Source organism: Staurois parvus, unplaced genomic scaffold (assembly GCF_062004578.1).
Source record: "Staurois parvus isolate SC_StPar_1 unplaced genomic scaffold, SC_StPar_1.0 ptg000230l, whole genome shotgun sequence".
Lineage (NCBI taxonomy): Eukaryota > Metazoa > Chordata > Amphibia > Anura > Ranidae > Staurois > Staurois parvus.
In genome coordinates, this window is record NW_028318026.1 from 751,859 (window position 1) to 775,020 (window position 23,162).

At 48.5% G+C, this 23,162-nt stretch overlaps 1 protein-coding gene across 2 annotated transcripts in view; it reads left to right on the forward strand.

Annotated features, from left to right (window-relative positions):
- The first annotated feature begins 7,283 nt into the window (after positions 1-7,283).
- Positions 7,284-23,162, forward strand: part of TRIQK (triple QxxK/R motif containing) — a 211,048-nt gene continuing 195,169 nt past the window's right edge. The window contains exon 1 of one of the 2 annotated variants that reach the window (XM_089679672.1): positions 7,284-7,579. The gene's annotated coding sequence lies outside the window, so the exon portion shown is untranslated. The remainder of the gene's footprint in view (positions 7,580-23,162) is intronic. The other variant, XM_089679670.1, reaches the window with a different exon arrangement.

Sequence of the window (23,162 nt, forward strand, 5' to 3'; positions counted from 1 at the left end):
ACTAGTCAGCACCTGTACCAAGAATAAATTACCTCTAATGTTGGGTGTCCTACATGTGTGGATGTTGCTGTGTTATATAAAACTATTGGAATAGTTTTTTCACATTTTAGAATGGGGTGCCTCGGCACTGTCCAAAATTTTACAGGTTGCCTTCACTGAAAAAAGGTTGAGAGACACTGCTCTAAAAAAATTACGTGTATGGCCAGCATTATGCGTTTCTGCCACACTCCTAATCTTGGGTATACACGTAATGTTCTTTTTTTCGTTCAGCCTGTGATCAATGTGGAAGAAGAAAACACTACCAGAAAAAGTTCCCAATATTAGAAGCTTCCATCACACATCAACCCACTCTTCTAATGTTGGGCATACATGTAATGTTCTTCCTTTCATTTAGCTTTTGGAATGAATGAAAAAAGAACCTAACAGATTCCTCTTTTCACACTGAGTGATGTGGATGAAGCAATTGTTCATGATGGTGTGGTAGCAATGGAAGCAGTCCTTGAGGCAGAGGCTAGGTTGGCTAGGACAGGAGGGTCAACATAATTGGTGTCTCACCTTATTCCATGTTTACCAAAGACAAAACATATTTTTTGGGGGTGACTTTTGTGATGGGGTAGGTTGGAGGACATCTGGAAAATGCCTCTCATGCAGCAGGCTAACTGCATTTGGATATGGGCACTGGGTCAGAGCGCCTTCTGGATACAAAAGGGCTGAGATGATCACTTCCTTCTGGTTCTTACTGTAGCTTTGTAAACAATAAAGAAATTGTAGAGAGCCAATTAAAAAAAATTTATAGACACTTTTTTTTACCAGTGTCTAGCTGTAAGGGGATTAATCAAGGAAGAACGGGCACTTGTGCAGTGGCATGTGCAGGGTGTGATAGTTTCTGACACCTATTGGCCTTTAAAAGGATACTGGTTGTGTATGTTGTTATTGGATTCCCTAATACCGACCCGGCTTGCCTTTGACCTATCTTATCTCCACTCCTGGCTTGTTCTAACGACTCCACTGCTGCCTGATTACCTATGTATGACCTCGGCTTATTCCTGATCCTGCTACCTGCCTCTGCTCCTGACTGACCTTCCATGCATGACTTCTGGCCTGACTCTGTTTCCTGTCTTGCCCTGCTGACAAGATCCGCCTGCTACTTCTGGAAGGCACCTTCCCTTAGGTCGGTCCTGCATATCCTGCTGAGCATCGGGTGGTCATCGTCTACACTCTCCTGGCAACCACAGCTGGAATCCGTTCTTCTTTCAGCGCTGCACCTCTTGTCATCACCATCAGGCGTGCTCTGCACTCAGCCGCAAGGGAAGCCTTCTCAGCTCTCCAGCATCTGACCAGGTATGTGACACTAGCTCTGCATGAGGCTAAATATGGCTTCATCAATTGGTCATTGAAGTCTATACCTTCCATATTTAGATTATAGTCATGGACACAGAGAGGCTTTTCAATAACACCAAGACACTATGTGAATTTGGACCATCATGTCTTGGTGAGTGGAAGACAGGATGAATATATCATATTTGTCCTTCCATTTTATTGCTAGTGGTTCTTCATTCCACAAGCAGGCTCTCCCCTTTTCAGTGGGGTGTTAACAAACTGTTGGGGAAAGCCCCTGTGATTAGGTTTCATTGTAATACGGCAGCCAATTTTTTTAAGGAACAAATTTTTAAAAAGTGGCACGCTTGCATAAAATTTGTCCACATACAAATGGTACCCCATATGGAACAAGGCTGATAAGTCCCATGCTATCTTACCACTGCTCCCCATGTAGTCTGGGCATCCGGGGGGCTCCACTTTTCCCTTCAAAAATTTTAAAGCGGTATGTATATCCTGTTGCCCTCTCACAGAACGTATACATTTTGACCCCATATCTGGCAGCTTGCTGGGGAGATATTGTTTGATCAGAAGCCTACTAATAAAATGTACAAGGGACTCGACTATGCAGATGTTTTGTTAGGGAGTATACACATCTGCATATTTCTGGGATAGGTAATTAATAAGGGGCCAAATTTTGTGAAGCCGATCATAGTCAGGGTCACCCCGGGGAGAACAGAGATTATTGTCACAGAAATGCATAAGCTACATTATTGTCTCATTCCTGGCCATTGCAGCAGAGAACATGGGCATATGACAAATCAGCTCTGTGAACCAATATGAATGCAATTCATTCTTTTTTGTAATGGTCATGTTAAGGGTTAGGCAACTCCCCCCCCCCCCCCCCAAAAAAAAAAACTTAGATGATTAAAGCTGGCAGCTCAGATGCTTCTTAATATAAAATTTTCTTTGCACAACATAATAGATACAGAATCCAAAGAAAATCTAACGCATTTCAGCCAAAGCCTTCTATGGAGTATATAAAAGATTTATATTAACAAGCATCCAAATGGCTGGCTTTAACCATCTAAGTATTGGATTGTGGAAGTGAACGCCCCAGCCTGTGCACCAGTTCTCTGCTCTTAGATCTTCTAATACAGCCGTAGAGCTAGGGTGAGTTTTATTTACAAAAAAATTTTTTAATTTGGAAACGGTGATAGATTTCCACTCAATTGGCCTGGCAAGGTATCAGTTTGGGTTGGCCGCAATGTACAGTTGGGCATAATTATTACTTTGGTCCACAATCAAATTATAGCGGTCTTCGGTGAAAAACAGCTAAAAAAAGTAAAGGAATGTTGTTAAGTTGGCTGTTTCCATCTGAACCCCGTGCTGGGCTCTGAATGGGGAGATAATGGGTGCTGCTGAATCTGGGGGCAGCCAATTAGGGTTTGCAAGCACCTCTGCAAGGCTACTTTGAGCTCTACGGTCCTCTGCTTGAATTCCTGGTGGCTGCGGTTGCATTAAACTACTAGCCACCTCACCAGCTTGTACTGCACTGCTGGAGTTCGCCACTTCACCACGAAATACTGCAGAGCTAGTGTCCAAAAGGTCAGGATATACTACGCTGCTGGTGCTTGCCAGATCACCAAAAAGTAGTGCAATGTTAGTACTTGCGCCCTGCTGGATCTGAGAATAATTATGTGTTTATAGCACCTCAACAACATGGGGTTGGGTAGGCCTGACCTTAGCAGGGACCGCTTCACCATTGTCTGAGCTACCTGACAGGGTGCTGCTGATTTCTACAGGTTCATATTCTGAACCTGACTTGGACAGTGAGGCCTCTCCTTTGTTCTCATCTGTCATGCTCAGGATCCTGTACGCCTCCTCAACCTTTTTTTTAGACATTTTGGGCACTAACTTTACAGGTACCTAGTGGAGACTATGGGAAAAAGATCTCATGACTGCCAATCAGGGACTGCTTGCATGCTAGAAATAAAAGTGAGCTGCTAGTGGTAGCAGAGATCTGGCCTGATCTTGCTAACACTGCAGTTTTGCGGACAATGTATCAGAGGTGGCAGTGATCGGAAAAATTATACTGATATTGTACTTATTAATTACCTATCCCATAAATATGCAGATGTATACACATCTGCATATTTCTGGGATAGGTAATTAATAAGGGGCCAAATTTTGTGAAGCCGATCATAGTCAGGGTCACCCCGGGGAGAACAGAGATTATTGTCACAGAAATGCATAAGATACATTATTGTCTCATTCCTGGCCATTGCAGCAGAGAACATGGGCATATGACAAATCAGCTCTGTGAACCAATATGAATGCAATTCATTCTTTTTTGTAATGGCCATGTTAAGGGTTAGGCAACTCCCCCCCCCCAAAAAAAAAACTTAGATGATTAAAGCTGGCAGCTCATGGGAAAAAGATCTCATGGCTGCCAATCAGGGACTGCTTGCATGCTAGAAATAAAAGTGAGCTGCTAGTGGTAGCAGAGATCTGGCCTGATCTTGCTAACACTGCAGTTTTGCGGACAATGTATCAGAGGTGCCAGTGATCGGAAAAATTATACTGATATTGTACTTTTTGGGGGAACGGTGGGCTAAACACAAGTGCTAGCAGTGATCAGGGCTGCATTTTTGCATTTTGGGGACACTGCACTATTGGGGACACTAGTATAGTTCTGATCAAAATACTGATCCATACAGACCCTATAACAGTACAAGAAGTGGCAGTTATAATATGACTGTGATAGTGTGTGCTGACAATGGCTAGGACACTAACTGACACTGATAACAACCTGAGTCGCACCGACTTTGAAAAAGATTCCTGCAGTCTTTTTATGTGATTTCATGTGCAACTTGCATTGACATCTGTGTATGAATTTGCAAAAATGTCGTCAAGCTACACATAAATTCGTACAGATTGGCGGCTTTGAAATTGTTCCGAAGTAGCGTGACTTCAAAGCCACACCCGGTGTGAACTGGGGCTAATACAGTGATAATACTGTACAGTGTACTTATGACACAGGCTGGAAGACAGGATTGATGAGGGCACTCAAAGGGTTAATTGTGTGCCTAACAAGTGTATATGTGCTGCTTTTACTCACAGATCTGGCTGGGTCTCTCCTTGCACTCAGTTCTGGATGGTAACTGATAGCAGAAAGAAATCCAAACAGAACCTGTGTGTTGTGCTTACAAATACACAGATCTCTGTACTACGATTGGCCATAGCTGATCAGCAGGCAGCATGCATGCGCCTCTAAACCAGGAAGTTCACCACAATGTACGGATACATTGTGGTGCCTGGAGATGCCACTTGCCAGCAGCAAATGTACTGTTGGCGAGTGGCAAGTGGTTAAGGCCCCATTCACATATTGTGCAGCTTTTCCATTTGTGATTCACATGCTTCTTTGAGTCGTGCTTAGGGCAGCCCATTCACTTGAATGAGCTGCTCAATGTGTGTTTGTCATGGCAAAAAAGCTCAAGGACCAAATTTCGGCCTTAAGCCAGGTGTGTTTTGCCATCATTTTTGCACAATATGTCATGTGACATTCGTGGCAAAATTGCACCGAATTTTGATGCCATTAAGAAATAAAGGCACCCAAAATATGTTGCATGTTTTGCCACGGTTTCAGTGCATTTTGAAATCATTTGATGTGAATAGGGCCTTACCCTAAGTTCACACTTATACAGATTTCAGTTCATCTTCCATTGTGCAGAAATGCACTACAGTCCATTTAACATGATTTCCTATGGATCTAGTTCACACATCTGTGAATTTTTTGGAAAGGGTCATGGACTTTTTTCTAGTGGTGCACTGAAATGAAGATTCTGGTGTCAAAACCGAAAAATCAAAATGCACTTGGCTGAAAACCGAAACTGAAATGCACACTTTTTAAAAATGAATATAAATTTTTTGGAAAAATATACACTGATTAAAAAAAAAAAAAAAAAAGTATGCCCCAACTTTTTTTTAAAAATAAGAAAGAGAATGTTACAACAAGTAAATAGACACCCAACATGTCACGCTTTAAAATTGCGCACGCTCGTGGAATAGCGTGAAAATGCAGTACTTAAAAATCTCCATGGGTGATGCTTTAAAAAGTTCTACAGGTTAGCAGTGTAAAGTTACAGAGGGGTTCTAGTGTGAGAATTATTGCTCTTGCTCTGACATTGATGGTGATACCTTACGTGTGTGGTTTGAACACCATTTACATATGTGGGCATGGCCTACGTATGCGTTCACCACTAGGTGTGAGCACGGGGGGCACTTTAAACTTGTACTGTTCCTTTAAAAAAAAAACGTAATCACTTTTATTCTTATCACAAGGAATGCATGCATCCCTTGTGATAAAAATAATTAGTGACAGGTCCTCTTTATGAAGAGATATGGGGGTCAAAAAGACCCCACATCTCTCCTCTGCAATGTAAAGCATTGAATAAAAAAAAAAAAAAGCATTGATCTAGTGCTTTAAAAAAAAAAAATGGCTGGAAGAGGAAGTGACATTGTGCCAGTTCTCCAAGGGCATAGAGCAGTGGTTCTCAACCTTTCTAATGCCGCGACCCCTTAATACAGTTCCTCATGTTGTGGTGACCCCCAACCATAAAATTATTTTCATTGCTACTTCACAACTGTAATTTTGCAGTGGGAGGACTAGTGCCACATCATTGGTGTCAGTGGAAGGAGTAGTGCCCCATCACTGATGTCAGTGGGATGAATAGTGTCCCATTGTTGGTATCAGTGGGAGGAATAGTGCCCCATCGTTGGTGTCAGTGGGAGGAATAGTGCCCCATCGTTGGTGTCAGTGGGATGAATAGTGCCCCATCGTTGGTGTCAGTGGGAGGAATAGTGCCCCATCGTTGGTGTCAGTAGGAGGAATAGTGCCCCATCGTTGGTGTCAGTGGGAGGAATAGTGCCCCATCGTTGGTGTCAGTGGGAGGAATAGTGCCCCATCGTTGGTGTCAGTGGGAGGAATAGTGCCCCATCGTTGGTGTCAGTGGGAGGAATAGTGCCCCATCGTTGGTGTCAGTGGGAGGAATAGTGCCCCATCTTTGGTGTCAGTGGGAGGAATAGTGCCCCATCATTGGTGTCAGTGGGAGGAATAGTGCCCCATCATTGGTGTCAGTGGGAGGAATAGTGCCCCATTATTGGTGTCAGTGGGAGGAATAGTGCCCCATCATTGGTGTCAATGGAAGGAATAGTGAAGATGTGAACCTCGCCTTAAAAAGGGTCATGCTCATCTCTTGTGATCATAGAAATGAATATACTTCCCTATACATGACCTGTGAAAATGTGAGCACATTGTTGCATCTGAATAGGTCTGCCAATCCCTCCACTGGTTGCCCAACGAATAAAATTCAAAACATTAACAATAACATATAAAGCCATTTATAACTCTGCCCCAAATCACATCACTGATCTTGTCTCCAAATATCACCCAAACCGTACTCGCCGCATGACCTTCTGCTCTCTAGCTCCCTTGTCTCCTCCTCCCATACTCATCCCCAGGACTTCTCCAGAGCTTCCCCCATCCTCTGGAACTCTCTACCCCAATTTATCAGACTACCGCCTACTCTGCTCACTTTTAGGCGATCTCTGAAAACCTATCTCTTCAGGGAAGCCTATCCTGCCCTCAGCTAATAATGGAATCTTCTACTCCTCCTACATTCCATCCCCCACAGTTACTACCTTTTGTACCACTAGCCCCTCCCTCCTAGATTGTAAGCTCCAAGGATCAGGCCCTCCTATCCCTCTTGTATTGAACTGTATTGTCTCCCTTTATATTGTAGAGCGCTGAGCAAACTGTTGGCTCTATATACATCCTGTATAATAAGAATAATGGAGCCCTGATCCCCCAAATGTCCATTCCTCAGAGCTCATAGATTCCAGAGCTGCAAACACTAAGAAATCATAACGCGCTCTGTGGCCCCTGCACGGACCCCCCTGTGAGGTGATTCAGGGACTGTCCTACAGAACAGGAGGCAGCCAAGCAAGCAGCATTTCCAGCACAGCCTTCCTCCACCTCCCTTCTATCACAGGTCGTTTTCCTTTAATAAACAAACAAGCCACAGAGCTGGTGCTGCTGAAACCTGACCGCTCCGTGTACACACCGTCTACGTGTCATTGTGGCCTCCACGCCGGGGACCGGACACATTGCGTCACCGGGAAGCTGCCACATAGGAAGAAGGAGACACGAGACTCTTCTCCGCCCTGAGCACGGTGAAAGGAGGGGCCCCGCCGGACGGAGGTAGGAGCGGCCTGTGCGCCATGACAGGAGGGCAGAGACCGCCACTGACCGGGGTACCTGGCGGGGCACGGTGGGCTGGTGACGTCACCTAGGAGGAGGACATGGCGGGCTGTGCTGGGCTCTGAGGGGATCAGAGCTCCCTCCTCACAACGAGGGCCATGCAATACATCTCTATGACTTGTGTGCTCAGGAGCCTGGCGCCAAATTCACGGAGACTCAGCCACATTGCCCTTGTTAGGAGCATTGCATGCCATAAAGTAAACATTTGCCAACTTCTAGGCTGCGACCACACCTTCACGTTTTCAGAACATCAACAGAAACTTGCAGGAATGTGCGTTCTCTGTGCGTTTTGGGAAATGCGCAGCAAACGTGCGTCATGCTAGCGGTTAGCAGACACGCGTTTGGCTGTGTGATGCTACATGCTCAGAATGGTCCTGGAGCTTGTTTTGCACATTTGTTGCACATAGGACAGCCCGTTCACTTGAATTATTTGCTAAATGCTTGTGATGTAAGGTTGTCACCTCATGCCTTTAAAACCCAACACATACTAATGACACAGGTTCTGGGGCTCATTAAGGTGCTAATTGACCGCGTATGCTGCTTTGTCTGCATTACATTAGCCTCAGAACCTGTGTCATTAACGTGGTGAGATGCGATTTCTCCTGCGCTCTAGGACCCAGGCCGGAGGCGAATAGATGGAACCAAAACCAGAAAAAGGCGACCACCAGTGTATTAAAGGCTGTGCAGCTCCAAACAAGGCTGGGGAAGCCCGACCAATACGGCAAAGTGAAACAAAAACGAGAAGCGCACCAACCTTGTGCATTACCTCAGTAACCAAATTTATTAATTAAAGAATGGTACAAACAGCGAAAAAAACAAGCATGTAGTCCTTAAAGGGACTTCAGAGATAGCCAGCGCGAATCCATCATGGGGGTAGACAATACACTGACGCGTTTCGTCCCTTTGAGGACTACATGCCTGATTTTATTCGCTGTTTGCGAGTACCATTCTTTAACCACCTTCCGCCCGCCATATAGTACAATGACGGGCGCAAAGTGGTTCTCTCGTTCTGATAGGACGTCATATGGCGTCCTTCCATTCTCACCGCGCATGCATGGCTCAGGGAGCGCGCAGCTCAGCGATCGCCGGTGCGCTGTGTCCCTTGGACACAGCGGATCACGGAAAGAGCCGAAGATGTTGGCTTGGTCATGTGATCAGCTGTGTCCAATCACAGTTGATCACATGTAAACACAGAAATGCCGGTTTATCAGCATTTCTCTCATCTCGAGCTGTCACGCTGACAGCTCGAGAGGTGAGGAGAGCCGGTAATCAGCTTTCCGCGGAGGGGACATGTACACTGATCATCAGGGCACTGATGATCAGTGTGGCCCCAGAAGTGCCATCTGTCAGTGTCCATCAGTGCCAGCAGTCAGTGCTCATCAGTGCATACCAGTGCCCCATCAATGCCACATATCAGTGCATACCAGTGCACATCAATGCCAAATATCAGTGCCCATCTGAGCTGCCTTTCAGTGTCACCCATCAGTGCCAGTCAGTGCCACCTATCAATGCCAGTCAGTGCCGCCTATCAGTGCCATATATCAGTGTCATGTATCAGTGCTGGCTTTCAGTGCCCATCAGTGCAACCTACCAGTGCCTCCTCATCAGTGCCACCTATCCGTGTCCATCAGTGCAGCCTATCAGTGCCCATCACTGCAGCCTCATTAGCGCACATCAGTGAAGGAGAAAAATCACTTATCTACAAAATTTTATAACAAAAACTAAGAAAAAACTTTTTTTTTCAAAATTTTCTGTGGTTTTTGGTTTGTTTAAGAAAAAATAAAAATCCCAGAGGTGATTATATACCACCAAAAGAAAGCTCTATCTGTCTCAAAAAAATGTTAAAAATGTCATATGGATACAGTGTTGCATGACCGCGCAATTGTCATTCAAAGTGTGACAGCGCTGAAAGCTGGAAATTGGCCTGGGCAGGAAGGGGGTATAAGTGCCCTGTAGGCTAGAGGTTAATTAATAAATTTGGTTACTGAGGTAATGCGCAAGGTTGGTGCGCTTCTCGTTTTTGTTTCATTAACGTGGTGTTCAGGTTTAACCACTTGCCCACTGACTACTTATACCCCCTTCGTGCCCAGGACAATTTTCAGCTTTCATCGTTGTCGCACTTTGATAATTGCGCGGTCATGCAACACTGTACCCATATGAAATTTTTTGTCTTTTTTTCACACAAATAGAGCTTTCTTTTGGTGGTATTTATTCGCCACTGAGTTATATTTTTTGCATAAACAAAAAAAGCAACATTTGGAAAAAAAATTTTTTTTCTTCGTTTCCATTATAAAATTTTGCAAACAAGTAATTTTTCCTCCTTCACTGATGTGCATTGATGAGGCAGCACTGATGAGGTGGCACTGACAGGCTGCACTGATGAGGTGGCACTGATGATGCTGCACTGATATGAAGCAATGATGGTCACTGACAGGCAGCACTGATGGGTGACACTGACAGGCAGCACTGACTGATGGCACTGGTGAGTGTCACTGCAGGGCACTGATCATCAGTGCCGATCTCCACTTTGTCAGCTGCTGGTTATCGGCAGTAATTTCTTCACGCAGTGACAGCAACTGTATTTACTCCGTGACCTGCTGTGTCATTGGATACAGCTGATCACGTGGTAAAAGACCGCTGTGATTGGTCTTTTACCACATCATGTGATTAGCTGTAGCCACAGGACACAGCGATCACAGAGATTGCCGGGTGCTCGCGTGAGGACGTCGTCATGTGACACCCTCACAGAACTGGGTAACTGCACTGTAGCCGTCATCCAGCTATAGCGCGGTTACCAAGTGGTTAAAGGGATGAGGTGGCAACCCTATTGTGACGCCACAGAAAATGTACATGGAAACAGGAGTTCTCGCTCTACTGTTTGTGAATGGGGCCCTAGGGCATACACACATAGGTGTACTGGGTCCATTAATATAGGCGCCCAACCTGTGGGTGGGGACTGCATGCAGCTCTTGGCCCATGCAGACATTAATCTGTGTTTCCCTATTGCCTTGTTATAGTAGTGATTTCTAGCAGTCTTATGTAACATATCTCCAGTCTATGACTGTCTCCTGAAGCATGTTCACAATCTCTTGTATCATGTCCACAATCTCTGACCATCTCCTGCATAATTTCCACAATCTCTGACCATCTCCTGCATAATGTCCACAATCTCTGACCATCTCCTGCATCATGTCCACAATCTCTGACCATCTCCTGCATCATGTCCACAATCTCTGACCATCTCCTGCATCATGTCCACAATCTCTGACCATCTCTTGCATCATGTCCACAATCTCTGACCATCTCCTGCATCATGTCCACAATCTCTGACCATCTCCTGCATAATGTCCACAATCTCTGACCATCTCCTGCATAATGTCCACAATCTCTGACCATCTCCTGCATCATGTCCACAATCTCTGACCATCTCCTGCATCATGTCCACAATCTCTGACCATCTCCTGCATCATGTCCACAATCTCTGACCATCTCTTGCATAATGTCCACAATCTCTGACCATCTCCTGCATCATGTCCACAATCTCTGACCATCTCCTGCATCATGTTCACAATCTCTGACCATCTCCTGCATCATGTTCACAATCTCTGACCATCTCCTGCATCATGTCCACAATCTCTGACCATCTCCTGCATCATGTCCACAATCTCTGACCATCTCTTGCATAATGTCCACAATCTCTGACCATCTCCTGCATCATGTCCACAATCTCTGACCATCTCCTGCATCATGTTCACAATCTCTGACCATCTCCTGCATCATGTCCACAATCTCTGACCATCTCCTGCATCATGTCCACAATCTCTGACCATCTCTTGCATCATGTCCACAATCTCTGACCATCTCCTGCATCATGTCCACAATCTCTGACCATCTCTTGCATCATGTCCACAATCTCTGACCATCTCTTGCATCATGTCCACAATCTCTGACCATCTCTTGCATCATGTCCACAATCTCTGACCATCTCTTGCATCATGTCCACAATCTCTGACCATCTCCTGCATCATGTCCACAATCTCTGACCATTGCCTGTAACGCATCCCTGGTCTCTGGCCATCGTCTATATCATGTCCGCAGTCTCATTCACACAGGTGCTGGGGACCATAGTCCATGAATGGGCTGTGTGTTTATATGGTTTGAGGTGCTAGTTGCTGTGTGCAGGCAGCTTGTGTAAAGATTCACATTGTCCCATTGCACTGTTAGCAAAGTGAAGCGAACCCTGTGTTTTTTGTGCAGGTTATCTGCATTTTCTCATAGACTTCTATTATGTCCCGTGGTTTTTGTGTGCTTTCAGAAATCTTACCAAAGCTCTTTCATACAGGAATTTTTTTTGGCACTTTCTGAAAGCGTACCAAACCCATGGGACATATGAGAAGTCTATAGGAAAATGAAGCTAACCCACAGGAAAACTGCTGGGTTAGCTGCGCTTTGCCTGACGTGTAGCGGGGCAATATGAAGCAGCCCTGAGTGTACAGAGATAAAGCCTCGTTTGAAGCGGAATTAAAGGCACTATACCTAGGTGCATGTTTAACCTTAAAAAATATCCTCCCTCCTGGCCCTCTTTAGATTTGTTTTGAGCAAATATAGGTTCCTATTAAAATGCAAACACTGAGACTTCCCCTGCAACTCAGTGCATGCACCCTGTAGCTCCATTGGCTGTCATTGAATCCCATCAACCTTTAGTTAGAAATCGATCACAGTCCCCCTCTACTGGGAGGGTCACAGAAACAGGAAGTTTCCCTCCAGTTGCGTCAAAGGGACAGGAAGTGAGGGGAAGTCTTCCTCTAGTGGGGTCACAGAAACAAGAAGTCTCGCTGCAGTGGGGGGCACAGAAAATGGGAAGTCTCGCGCCAGTGGGGGGGGCACAGAAAATGGGAAGTCTCGCGCCAGTGGGGGGGCACAGAAAATGGGAAGTCTTGCGCCAGTGGGGGGGGCACAGAAAATGGGAAGTCTCGCTCCAGTGGGGGGCACAGAAAATGGGAAGTCTCGCTCCAGTGGGGGGCACAGAAAATGGGAAGTCTCGCTCCAGTGGGGGGCACAGAAAATGGGAAGTCTCGCTCCAGTGGGGGGCACAGAAAAGGGGAAGTCTCACGCCAGTGGGGGGCACAGAAAATGGGAAGTCTCGCTCCAGTGGGGGGCACAGAAAATGGGAAGTCTCGCTCCAGTGGGGGGCACAGAAAATGGGAAGTCTCGCACCAGTGGGGGGGGCACAGAAACGGGAAGTCTCGCTCCAGTGGGGGGCACAGAAAATGGGAAGTCTCACGCCAGTGGGGGGCACAGAAAATGGGAAGTCTCGCTCCAGTGGGGGGCACAGAAAATGGGAAGTCTCGCTCCAGTGGGGGGCACAGAAAATGGGAAGTCTCGCACCAGTGGGGGGGGCACAGAAACGGGAAGTCTCGCACCAGTGGGGGGGGGGGCACAGAAACGGGAAGTCTCGCGCCAGTGGGGGAGCACAGAAACGGGAAGTCTCGCGCCAGTGGGGGAGCACAGAAACGGGAAGTCTCGCGCCAGTGGGGGAGCACAGAAACGGGAAGTCTCGCGCCAGTGGGGGAGCACAGAAACGGGAAGTCTCGCTCCATTGGGGGAGCACAGAAACGGGAAGTCTCGCTCCAGTGGGGGGCACAAAAACGGGAAGTCTCGCTCCAGTGGGGGGGCACAGAAACGGGAAGTCTCACGCCAGTGGGGGGGTCACAGAAACGGGAAGTCTCGCTCCAGTGGGGGGCACAGAAACGGGAAGTCTCGCTCCAGTGGGGGGCACAGAAACGGGAAGTCTCGCTCCAGTGGGGGGGGGGGGCACGGAAACGGGAAGTCTCGCTCCAGTGGGGGGGGTCACAGAAACGGGAAGTCTCGCTCCAGTGGGGGGCACAGAAACGGGAAGTCTCACTCCAGTGGGGTCACAGGGTCAAGAAGCGAGGGGAAGTCTCCATCCAGTGAGGTCACAGGAACGGGGACTCATCCCAAGACATCTGAAGACCCAGCACTCAAGAAAAATATGTTGGCGCCACAGACTAAAACAGGGAGCCGGAGCTCCTGGATCACATGACCAGACTGGATTAACCACTTAAGCCCTAGAAGGTTTTACCCTCTTCATGACAAGGCCAATATTTACTATTTGGGACTGTGATACATTAAGTTGCAAGTGCATGGTCGTACATCATTGTATGCAAATGAAATGTATTTTTTTTTTCACATAAATAGTTTCTTTTGGTGGTATTTGATCACCATTGGGTTTTTATTATGTAAACGAAAAAAGACCGGAAAATTTGAACAAAAAAAAAAAATCAGCCAGTTCTCCATTCATAGACCATGTTCCGTTCATAGAAGCTGTAGTATGGCTATGCAGCAGCTGGGCGGATAGGGCAGGTATAGTCAGGCGTTCTTGATGAAAGCCTGTGCCAGCCTTCGGCTGGCCATACACTATACAATTTTCTGTTCAATTTCTGCCCAATTTCCTTTAGATTTACCTTCAACTATGTAGTGCAAGGGCCTGCATAATTGGATACAATTGAAAGTGTTGTTTAGGTTTGACCTCCTATTATATGGTTTTTGGTAAATCTAAAGCAATTTTCTAAAGAAAATTGTATAATGTATGGCCAGCCTTAGTTGTATTAATCCCCACCATGGCAGGGCAGAGAAACTTTTTTACCGACAGAAGAGGAATCAGCACAAATGACACATCCTGCTTACTGTAAGTTATGTCCATTGTACTCCTTTTTTTTTGTTTGTGATTTTGGCTACACTTAGGCTTTAAAGTTGAGAAAAAGGCTAAAACTGGGTATACATGTTCGTTTTTTTTTTCCTTTGTGTTCAGTTAGCTGGTTGAATGCAAAACCCCCTTTGCTTCCACATTAAGACCTGTTAATTAATTCTTTACTTTGCATTTTGTAATTTCACGAACTCTGTGTGATAAATAATATTCTCCTTTTACCTTAGACCAGAATTCTTCTTTTAACGTGGCTGTAAAGGCTCAAGATTTATTAACTTGATGCATTCTATGCATGAAGGTAAAAAAAACCCTTCTGTGTGCTGCAGCCCCCCTCCAGTCTCCCTAATACTTACCTGAGCCCCATCGCGAAACAGTGATGTGCATGTGAGCCTTGGCTCTCCCGGGACTCTCGCTCCTCATTGGCTGAGACCGCAGCAGGACCAATTTCAATCACAGCCAGTGGGGCAAGCCGCGGTTCTGTGTGTGAATGGACACACAGAGCAGAGGCTCGGAAGTGAGCCTGTTTGGCTGACCCCAGAGCAAGAGGGGGCTAGGAGTTCTGGTGGGAGAACCGAGAGGAGGAGGAGGATCGGGGCTGCTGTGTGCAAAACCACTGCACAGAGCAAGCAAGTGTAACATGTTTGCTATTTAAAACATTTATTACTTTTAATATCACTTTAAATTTGGTAGGTAACGCCAATAACTTTTCCCCTGGCTGAATATACTAACTCTGCTCCCCAGCTGCCCCGTTCTCTGTCTGGAGCCAAGTTAAAAAGAATAAAGGAGAATTTGCTGACTCTGTGTATATTTGTATATGGGCCCTGTCTGGATCTAAGTGTATTACATTCTGTAAGTTAAGTGATATTAAAGGGTTTGTGACATCTCAGCCTCTATACACTCTCTGCTTGTGTTCCCATGAGGATATTCTAAAAACTTGTAGTATGGTAGGAGTCTAATTTTCTCATTGTGGCTATCATGCCAAAGTGTCACCTGTGATAAGGGTGTGTAATTTGTCAGGACGTAGACAGGAGTCTGATTGGAATTACATACTGGATTATCCCCTGCTGTGTAATCTTCTCAGCTGTCAGGAGATGGACAACACCTTTGTCATGGAGCATTGGATTTCTGTAATACAGTTATGTGGAATGGTGTGTAAATGTTAGGCCTTGTGTGCACAACTTACTGATCTAACCTTGTAATGCAGCACTCCTGATTAAAGTTCAGCATAATAAAATTGTATATATTTAAAGCTGAACTGCGGGGGGGGGGGGGGGGGGAATCTTTCCTTACAGTGTGGTTCCCCCAGTACTGCATGCTCATTTAGCCTCTGTTCACACTAGAATGTGGTGCAAGAAACCCTTGTTCGTACTAATTTCCCTCACAGCATTCAAATCGCACTGCCCCTGCGATCCTCAGTAGGTGTCAGTGCAATCTTAACAACACCCTGAAAGCAGGTAGTAAATGCAGTGCATTTGCCTACACTGGATTGCATGGTGCAGAATGACCATGCAATTTGGTTGCAGCGAGTTCCCAAAATTGCTGCATGCATGACTTTGGTGTGGATGCAAAGCGATTTGAGCCCATTCAAGATGAATGGGCTCAAATTGCACCTCACTGAGCCACCAGTGAATTGTGCAGGAATATGGTGCCATTCCTGTGTGATTTATATCCAACTCACAGTATGAACCCAAAGCTTATGTCCAGGGTACCAGTTACAAGTACTTTTAATTATCTCACGCCTCGCTTCTCCAGCACATCTTTTCCCTGACTCTCCAGCTTGTGGTGGTCCCTTGACGTCCTCGCGTACAATGCGGTGCTTTCCCTGCATCCACATCAGCACTTTAGAGAAGAGGCTTTGGGGCTGCTTGCATAGCATGGAGGTAATCTGCAGGAGCAAGGGATTGGGTAAATTAATTTTCCTGTTACTGGTACCCTAGGCCTAAAGGAGCATTTAACCCTACCAGTGCAGGGGAGCACCACTTCTGAGGGGGATTTTTCTTTCCATGGAGTTCTGCTTTACATATGAAATTTTTAGGCAAACAGCTGAATGCACATGTGGAAAAGGATGTTTTAAATATCTGGTAAACTAGCCACACCTACCAGACACTATAGCCAGTTTTGTGACCTCCTATTATGGCTACCTTACAATAGCAGGACCCAGACAAACCCCCAGCTTACTGATTGATCAAAGGAGAAGCAACACATTGATTAGATTATCACCCTGTTCTTTCCAGTGGTTGTATGTTCATTGCCAGCACATGTGCATTGCTGCAAATTCTGGTTGGCCCCTACTGCTGGCCTGTATTAGCTTGTCTAAAGCTGGGCATAGATGAACCACACAGTGAACTGAACTGGCTTAATATCTATTTGTGTTTCGTCGTCACTGCTTGACAGAAGTCGATCATTTGATCGACTTCTGTTGATTCTCAGTCAATGGATTTAGCTGCTGATTATTGTATTCTGACAGCAGTGAGTCCCAATGTCCTGGCGGGAAGTATTTCTCAATATACCTCATTTGCTGAATGGGAAAAAAAGTACTGTCTACTATATGGCCTGATTTAACCACTTAACAACCGGGCTATAGCCAAATGACGGCTACAGCGTGGTTGTCCAGTTCTGGGAGGGCGTCATATGATGCCCTCTATGAAAGCTCCCCCAGCGGTGTGCACCCGACGCTCTCTGTGGTTGCTGTGTTCAATGACATTATTATTATCGATAACCAGCAAGAGTCACAGAGGACATCTGCACTGATTATCAGTGCAGTCCCAAAAGTGCCCATCAGTGCCACCATTCAGTGGTCATCAGTGCTGCCTATCAGTGCCGCCTCATCCGTGCCCATCAATGCTGCCTATCCATGCAGCCTCATCAGTGAAGGAGACAATTTACCTATTTGCTAAATTTTATAATAGAAACAAAGAAAAACTTTTTTTTTTTTTCAAATATTTTGCTCTTTCCTAGAGTTACAACGCTTACCATGTTGTATCTGTGGAGGGACAGTGTTGTCAGCCTAGGATGGGAAGTGTGTTAGGACTTCAGGACCTCCAAGCTGTGCATCCATTATCCTTGAAACCTTTTCTTTTGAATGCTTTAGATGGCAGTCACACACTGATGTAATTAAATACAAGCTTCTTCAACATTAAACCATATACTTTTTATTTTTTTTTTTAACTAACAAACATGTTATATTTACCTTCTCTGTGCAATGATTTTGCACAGAGCAGCCCTGATCCTCCTCTTCTTGGGTTCCCCACTGGCTATCTTGGCTCCTCCCCGCCCTGCCGAGTGCCCACCATAGTAAGTTGTGCCATGGGGGCACTTGTGTGCACTCCTGAGCTGGTTGTGTGACCATAGGCACACAGAGTTCCCTCCTCACTGGCTGGGATTGACAGCAATGGGAGCCAGTGCCTTCTGCTGCTGTTTCCTAGTCCATGAGGAGGGAGAAACGTGAGAGAGCTGTTGCTCTCCTACACAGCACTGGATTGGGACTGGGCTCAGGTAAGTATTGGGTGGGGAGGGGGGTGGAAGGAGCTGGACAAAGAAGGTTTTGCAGAGAATGCAAAACCTTCAGACTTTAGAACCACGTTAATGGTACTGGTAAGCGCGCTCTGAAAACTGATACACGGTGAATCACTTTTCCCGAGTCATCTTCTAGGACAGCTCACTTGAGAGATAGGGCTCCTCCCAGGAAACACCCGCTCCACCTTTTTTTCCCCTTTATAGGCGTCCTCTCTCCCATTGGCCCCCAGTTTTAGTGTTTCCTCCGGCCAGGAAGGAGCTACGCCCGTTTTTTATTTTTTATCTGGGCTCTCTGGCGGAGTACAGAGGGTCCCTGGCTGGGGCCCCCCCCTTCCTCCAAGCAAGGCAGGGGCCTTGTGAGGGGGGGGACCTTTCAGCCAGTTTCACCAGGGATGCCCGTTGTGGGGTGGGGGCGTCGGCCCCAGATGGTCCCAGCGGGGCTCTCCAGGGGGGTAGAGCCCGCTCCGCCGACCGAGGCATTGGTGCCTTTCCCTGGGGGTTCAGGTAAGTCTTACCTGCTCCTGGATCCCGGCAGCATGGCCAGGAGGCTCGGCTGCGGTGGGTCTGGACGCTGCGATCGCGTCACTTCCGGGCGCCGGGTGTCGTCACTTCCGGGCGCCGGGTGTCGTCACTTCCGGCGCAGGAGCAGGGAACGGCCGCCGCCATCTTGGAAATGGGCGGCGGGCCGTGGAAGGAACCCGTGCCACGGCCGCTTCTCCACCGGCGGCCGTGAGAGGGGGGTCGGCGAGGGGGGATCGCAGGGGGGGGGGCGGAGCCCACCAGCCCCTGAAAAACCGTCGCACCGAGGCAGAGTCTGCGGCGGCATGGAGGCAGATCTGTCAGGAGCGGGGGAGGCCTGCAGTAAGGTAAGGGCCTTGTTTGGCAAACTTCCTTTTGTTTTTACCCCCCTCCTCCCTACTCCCCCCCCCCTCTCCCCCCCCCTCCCCGGGATGATTGGGTACCCCCCACGCACACACAGCCCCCCTCTCCCCCCCCCCCCAGGCCCACAGCTGGAGCTTGCACAGTGGCACAGGGGGGGGAGGCGTTGCTGTTACAGACGCATGAGCGCGTGTATCTCCTTGTCCCCAGATGGGCCCACAGGAGGAGGATAGAGGGGAGAAAGAAGCTCCTTGTGAGCAGAAAAAGAAGTGTGCCACTTGTAGGAAGAAACTGGCGAGCTCCTGGAGGAAGCAGCTCTGCCAGGGGTGCATAGACAAGCTCATCAAGAAGGAGTCTGGATCTCTTTTTAAAGACTTCCTACAGAATATGACACAAGAGATGTCCAAGACATTTCAAAGCTTCAGAGAACAGAAGCCGGGACCGGCCCAGGATGAGCCCCAACCGGGCACTTCTGGCACCCAAGGGGGGAAAAAGAGGAAGCTGGTAGCGCCGGTAAGGGACTGGGAGGACGAACAGTCGGACACCTCAGACTCGGAGGAGGGTGAGATTGAGGCTCAGGGCCCAAAGGCAGACAGGTTCCTTTTTCAGGTGGAAGACACGGAGGACCTGCTAAAGGTGATCTATGAGACCCTGGATCTGGAGGAAGAACAGCAGGACCTCTCCCTCCACGACCAACTGTACGCAGGGCTACAGGCAAAAAGCAGCCGTACATTCCCAGTACACCCTGCCCTATGGTCCACGATCAGGAGAGAATGGGAAGAGCCAGAGAAGAAGGCTTTCCTTCCCAAGAACCTCAAGAGACGTTTTCCCTTTAAGGAGGAAGATGCCTCGGTTTGGGAGACTTGCCCAAAGCCAGACGCCCCTCTCTCGAGGATCTCGAAGGACACGGATCTGTCCTTTGAAGACGGTGGGTCCCTAAAAGACCCGATGGATCGGAAAGCGGACGCCTTCCTGAAGAGGGCATGGGAAGCGTCCGCAGTGAATTTTAAACCTGCAGTGGCAACGACCTGTGTGTCCAGAACCCTGGATGTGTGGTTGGGGCAGCTCCGTTCGCATCTGGAACAAGGCACTCCGGGGGAAGAGATTCTGAAGTCCCTTCCGGTGCTGGAGAAAGCGGTAGCCTTCATCGCGGACGCATCAGCAGAGACCATCAGACTCTCTGCTAGATCTACAGCGCTCATAAACACGGCAAGGAGGGCTATCTGGCTGAAATCGTGGCAGGGGGATCTGGCCTCCAAATCTAAACTCTGTGGCCTGCCGTTTGAGGGTAAACTCCTTTTCGGCCCGGAGCTGAATTCAGTCCTGGAAAGGTCAGCCGACAGGAAAAAGAGCTTCCCGGTCCCCAGCAGGCAGGTTGGACGGAAGGGGTTTCGCCCATCCAGGCGATACGCGTCAAGGGAAGCTAGGTTCCAAACCCAGCGCCCAGGCTGGGGCGCAAGAAGAGGCAGGAACGAGCCGAGAGGCAGGGGAGGTTTCCTTTTCAACCCCGGCCAGAATAGACCCAAAACCCAGCCGAAGTGACTGGAGAGGCCAGGTGGGAGCGAGACTGGGGCGCTTCCACGCACAATGGCTAAGGATAACCCAGAACACCTACATTCTGGAGGCCATCCACAGGGGGTACAGAATAGAGTTCACAAGGGCCCCCCCTCAGCGATTCTTTGCAACACCCCTGCCAAAGGACAGGGCTATGGCGGATGCGCTGGTGGACCTCCTACAAAATATACTCAGTCAGAACGTTATCTGCCAGTTGAGAGAAGAGGAAAGGGGAAGTGGATTCTTCTCCCATTTCTTTCTAAGGAAAAAACCGTCAGGTACTTACAGGATGATATTGAATCTGCGGAAGGTGAACGAGTTCGTGAGGCCCAGCAAATTCCGTATGGAATCCATATACACGGTGAAGGAACTCCTTTCACCTGGGGTGTTCATGGCCTCGATAGATCTGCAAGACGCATACCTACATGTCCCGATAAGAGAAGATTCCAGGAGATTCCTGAGGTTTGCGCTGGAAGGAGAAAAGGGTCCGGTGCTATTTCAGTTCAACACACTCCCCTTCGGCCTGTCGTCGGCCCCGAGGATATTCACCAAGATTTTAGCGGAGCCTTTAAGAGTTTTGAGACTGGAAGGGATAAACATTATCCCCTATTTGGACGACCTGCTTGTATTTGCGGACACAGAGGGAGGCCTGAGATCGCACATCGAACGTACGATATCTTTTCTGGAAAGTCTGGGGTGGCTTATCAACAAGGAGAAGTCACAGCTAACCCCCTCCAAGAGGATTACGTACTTGGGGTACGTCCTGGACTCCGCACAGGCCCGATCGTACCTAACATCAGAAAAAGCCCTCAACCTGCGGCAGGACACAAGGGCCCTCCGGAGGATGTCGACCTGCACGGTCAGGACCGCGATGAGAATAATCGGGCGGATGACAGCGGCAATTCCAGGGGTGCAATGGGCGCAACTTCACTCCAGGGTGCTGCAAAATCACACCCTTTCCCACTGGGACGGCAGCCGAGCAGGTCTGAGTTCCAGGATCCGCATCACGCACGAAGTGAAGGAATCGCTAAGGTGGTGGGGAAGCAGCCTCACCTTGGAACGAGGAAGAAGTTGGAGGCTGGCCAACCCACTGCGGATCACCACGGATGCAAGCATGACTGGTTGGGGCGCCCATATGGAAGACGGCCTGGCCCAGGGCACGTGGAGTGCAGTAGACTCCAGCAGGTCGTCAAATTACAGGGAGCTGCTGGCAGTTTTCAAGGCACTTACGGCCTTTCAGGAAAAGATAAGGGGGAGAGGTGTCCAGATTCTCTCCGACAATACCACTGCAGTGGCGTATTTGAACAGGCAGGGAGGCACAAGGTCCCCAAGGCTGATGGAGTTGGCCGGATCCCTCCTGAGCTGGGCGGAGGAAAACCTGGAGTTCATCACGGCAGTACATCTGAAAGGGGACCTGAACCAGTTGGCGGATCAACTGAGCCGAAGAGAGGTCATCCAGACAGAATGGTGCCTCAGCCAGTCAGCGTTCGATCAGATTTGCGCCAGGTGGGGCTCCCCCTCTATCGATCTATTTGCCAACGGCCAGAACACAAAGCGGGAAAGGTACTTCTGCCTGCAGAAAGACCCCAAAAGCGAGGGGATAGATGCGCTAGCCCAGCAGTGGGAAGGAGACCTCCTTTATGCCTTCCCTCCATTCAGACTACTGCCGAAGGTGATTCAGAAGATCCGGGTGTCTCAAGCCAAAGTTATTCTGATCGCGCCATTCTGGCCCAAGAGATCTTGGTTCTCCCGGTTGAAGGAGCTCAGTTTAGCAGACCCTTGGATGATACCACCCACGCGCGATTTACTCAACCAAGGGAGGGTGATGCATCCTCATCCAGAAAGGCTGTCCTTAGCGGCGTGGCTTCTGAGCGGGACAGGCTAGCGGAAAAGGGGCTCTCGGCAAGAGTGGTCGCCACCCTTTTGGATGGCCGGAAGAGGTTGACGAACGCCTTGTACGACAAGGTCTGGAAGAAGTTTTCCGCCTGGAAGGTCAGAAACGAAGCACCGGGCACGCCCATTTTGCATACAGTTCTTGAATTCCTTCAAGCCGGGGCGGATAAGAGTCTGGCCGCCAATACCCTCAAAGTACAGGTAGCGGCTCTGTCGAACTTTCTCGAGCTGAGGTTGGCGGCAGACCCATTAGTAATCAGATTCCTGAGGGCTATCTCCAGGCGCCGTGCCCCGTCCTTGCCAAAACTTCCATCATGGGACCTGGGCACAGTCCTGAAGAGCTTTCAGCGGGGGCCTTTCGAACCGCTGGATGAATGTTCGCTCAGATCTTTGACTCTTAAAACCATCCTCCTCACGGCACTAGTTTCTGCCCGCAGGGTCAGCGAGTTGCATGCCCTTTCAGTGATCGAGCCGTACTGCACCATCTTATTGGATAGAATCATCCTCCGCACGGACGCGGCCTTCCTACCTAAGGTCGCGTCACACTTCCATAGATCTCAGGAAATAGTAATACCTTCCCTGGAGGCCGATCCGGGCAGCGCGGAGGACTGTAGCAGGTTAGACGTAAGACGGTGTTTGATCACGTACATCGAACGCACAAAGACATGGAGACGCTCGTCCCGGCTTTTCGTCCTATTCCAGGGACCAAGGAAGGGGGACGGTGCCTCCAAGGGCACCATCGCCAGATGGATCAGAGAGGCAGTTTCGGAAGGTTACAAGTCGGCAGGCCTGTCACCACCGCCCGGCCTAAAAGCCCACTCCACAAGGGCCACTGCGGCCTCCTGGGCGGAAAAAGGGGGGGCCTCCCCCGGACAGATCTGCAGAGCCGCGACGTGGTCCAGTTTCGCCACCTTCACTAAACATTACAGGCTGGATCTGATCGGCAGTAAGGAC